Here is a 4,035-nt window from a genome sequence, read left to right on the forward strand (position 1 = left end):
TACTGAAGAGGAAATTGAGACACAGCTAGGTTAACACATTTATCAGAAAAGTCATACAGGTGGCTGATGGCACCAAAGATCCCATCCTGAGCTTCTTCTTCTAAGGTCCTATTTTGAGCCTCCAGCAAAGCTGACATCCTTGTGATGGCTGCCCCCAATTTACTGGTTGTGGGAGCTAATGCAAACTGCTTAACCTCTCCATGCTATGGTTACTCTCCCCAGAAAGTAGAGATGATAATACTTACTCTGTTTTTTTTTTTCCATAAGATTAAAAGAAATGATATATGTAAATCATTTAGCAGGGTACCTGACTTCTATTATTATCTAATAGTTTATTTTGTTAAATTACAAGTTAAAAAGAAGTAAAATCTTTGAAAACGCTGAGTTAGGTGTAATCACAGTAGAAGTTTTACTGATGTGAGCAAGTATTTCGGAAAAATAGACACAGAGTGCATCCTATGGCATTTCATTTTCCACCCCAGCTTTAATATTAGCTTTTCCCCAAAAGGCAAGAATAAGTCCTGGAAATTATACTAGACCCCTGTACATCTTAATGTTCTTCATGAAATCCAGTTGGATTTTTCTTTTTTAAATAGAGAGATTGATATTGATTTCAATATTTATATGAGAAATACATTTAAAAGCTTTTCGGCTGTTTGTAACAAACATGCTCTCCTACTTGTGTCACTGTACAATATTGGATGGGAGGCTATTTAATTGTGTACAATCCATTAGCCCCTTTGATTCTTTTTGTAGTAACTAAAGCTGGTAGTAAAAAAAAACGTAAAATCTGCTTTGATCTGCAGTTAGATTAACTAGAGGATACTCCAAATTTGGATTTAGAGCCATATATTGTATAAAGCTACTACTCAATGAAAAATCCTCAATTATCTTAAGAGCTTGTCTTTACCATGCTTTTACATTTACAGTGCTTTCCCCTTCTCCCTTTTCAAAATTTCTGCTTCCATAGTGCCGGGATGATTTAAGCAATTATTTATGATGGCATTACCTCATACTCATTTTCTTCTCAGCAAAGTTGCATCTATGTCAAGACTAAGTAGTGAGAGCCAATTGAACTTACTCCCCTTCTTTGCTATAATCAATAAAATGCATTCCCTTGAGATCACACTTATTTTTCTCCTTGGATTAGCTGCAGTATCCTTTTACCCTGCAAATAGGAAAAAATAAAATCAAAACCTCAAACAACATTCCAGGATTCTGTTCTTGTCTTACTAAATTTCCTATTGTTGGATTATGGTAAGATTATAGACTAAGTGCAATTAAAGACACAAACATGTTTAGAAAAACGGTTGGTCAGTTGATTTTGACAATGGGATATTCAAAACTCAGTATGAATCCTGCCTGTATGAAAACACAATATGTGAATGATCTGGAAAGCATTTCCGTTTTGACGTTAAGACCTTTATTATTTAGTTTTCAGCTACTTTTGTGAGAAGGTACCAATCACTTCGTTCTGTGATATATTTAGTCAGAGGCCACCAGATTAATTTTCTTGGTGACATGAGTAGTATGGAAGCAAAAGCTAAAACCAAAATCAATCCTACTATATGTTTTAAAATTCTATGGCTTTTGGATAATAAAAGTCTACTAATATAGGCAAAAGATCTTTTTCCATTGTAAAGTTTGTAGAAATTGAAAATGATGTAAGCAATTTAATAACATACCTTAGAGATGTTTTTTAATACTCCATTTAAAACACTTTAGTAGAATCTTGCAGTTGAGAATTAAGATTCAAGTGTAAACATTATAACAGGGAATGATAGACATGTTAATTCTGTCCATTATGGCATTTAGTAAAATTGTTACTACGTGACAAATTCTTATTTTCTGAAAAGAAAGCTAACTTTAAAAAATTTCTGATTCAGGTTGTCTAGCTCTTATTCTTTTTTTCTAATATAAAATTATAGGCTTGGAGGAGGGGTCAGAAAACACTGAAGGAGAAATAAAACCAAGAATCTAAAAGTTTTATGGGAGTTATCTGAGTATATAATATTATTAAGGCAAGGGTAACTACCAGTTGACCTGAATACCTCTAATATGTCCATTCCCCCAGACTGCAGAGTCACGTTCTCAAAAGGAAAACTGATTAGATGTCAAAGCTCTCTGAAGCTCCTGAAGAAACCTTGAAAAAGACTATAAATTAAGTTTAGGGAGGCTATAAAGATAGTGGAAATGTATAGCCAAAAGTTGCAGTTGGATTAGAGGCTGTAAAGTTGAATAGCTACCTGATGTGCTCTACTTTATAATATATGATGCCTAGAAACCTTTGATATTAAAATGAACTTGGATCATTGTAAAAATTAACTTGGTAACTCAGAAGGGCAAATATTTACTCAAAGCATTTCTATATGGAGGGCAAAGTGAAAATAGTCAGAGTTTGAGATCTCAACACATTCTAAATAGTTACTTTCTATTGGTCTACAAGGCAGTAATTTCTAAAGACTACCTTAGTATAATCTACAGATACAGATGTAGAGATAGTATTGAGTCTAATAAAGACTGCTGGACATATATGAATAAAATTTATTAAAAAATAAAATGTAGAATTTTGTAGATTGCTCTTTAATCCATCAAATTTACTGAATAACTGTTTAACTCTGCACTTCATTATGCCTGTCTGGGTACAAAGATGTACACCTTTATGGATACTCCAAAACTAAAAAAAAATGTAGAATTTGTTTAGGTGGCTTTTTTAGTTCATCAAATTTATTGGATAATGGTTTAACTCTGCACTTCATTGTGCCCGTCTGGGTAGAGAAGTACAGCTTTATCCATATTCCAAAACTGAGATTGGGTACTTGTCTACATAGAATATCTGATAGTTATACCTGGGTCAATTTATTTTTCCCGGACACATTAATAAATGTTTGGACGTTGAATGCCCTCACCTTTCCAGATTGTTGACCACGCAGATTAATCATTGCTTGAGTAATTTTTATTAGCAATATAAATGAGTAAATGAATCAAGTAAACAATAATTCTATTTTGCCTTCCACATGATTAATCAATTTATGATTTTTACATTTGAAAATTATGTTTTATTTGCTCTCATAATTTCTAGAAGAAAGCAAATTATGAGAGTTTACCTTTTCCAAAAGTCTACCAAAAGGGCTTTGTAATAAGATGATATTTATTCCTGGTAGACATCAAGCATGTAATCATTAGTTTAAGAAGAGCATTGAGAATCCTTTGCCTAAAAGACCTGTTGCATCTATATTTATTTCCTTCTTTTCTTTCTCCCTTTCTCTCTTCATCCCTCCTCCTTTCTTTCACTACTACTTGCCTTTCTTTTCCTTCCCTTCTTTTCCCACATTGCATTCCTTCCCCCACTTTTCATATGGTTGTACTAATACTCTCCTTACAGTCTGGGCATCACAGGTAGAAAATCAAATGGATTTGAAGAAACAAATAGATCTGAACCCATGTTCCTGAGGTACTACGCTCTATCAAGAATAAACAAATAATGGGATCAGGCATTCAAACTGGTGTTCCCATCACACTTTGTATGTTTATATTGCAAGTCTAACCCTTTTCATTCTAATAATATACTATCAATATTTGCCTATCTTTCCTATTAGGTAATATCTGGAGTTTTTTCACGCACATTAGTATTTTTATTACTTTGCATGATACCTACTTGACCAAGCAGATTAATCACTGCTTAATTTTATCAGCAATATGGATGAATAAAAGAATCAATAAATTACCATTTTGCCTTCAGACAGAGGAGTCAATGAGTATATTCAGAGAAGACCAGCCATAGAATTCGTAATTGTTCTTTCTTGGACTCATGGTTAGATAAATATAAATATAGGGCCCTGCAAGCTTGCTGAAATAAAAAAAGCATATTGAGAAGATTTGCTCCAGGAAACCGCTTTGTCTAATTGATACATTGGTTTCCTTAGGGTCAGCATAAAATGAGTCCTTTAATTTGTTATGGACTGTGATGATTAGAAATGTTCACTCTTTGTGGGTCCTTCTTCTGATGTAATTACTAGAGTCTTGAGTTCCTTA

This window comes from Nomascus leucogenys, chromosome 7b, assembly GCF_006542625.1.
Source record: "Nomascus leucogenys isolate Asia chromosome 7b, Asia_NLE_v1, whole genome shotgun sequence".
Taxonomy (NCBI): Eukaryota; Metazoa; Chordata; class Mammalia; order Primates; family Hylobatidae; genus Nomascus; species Nomascus leucogenys.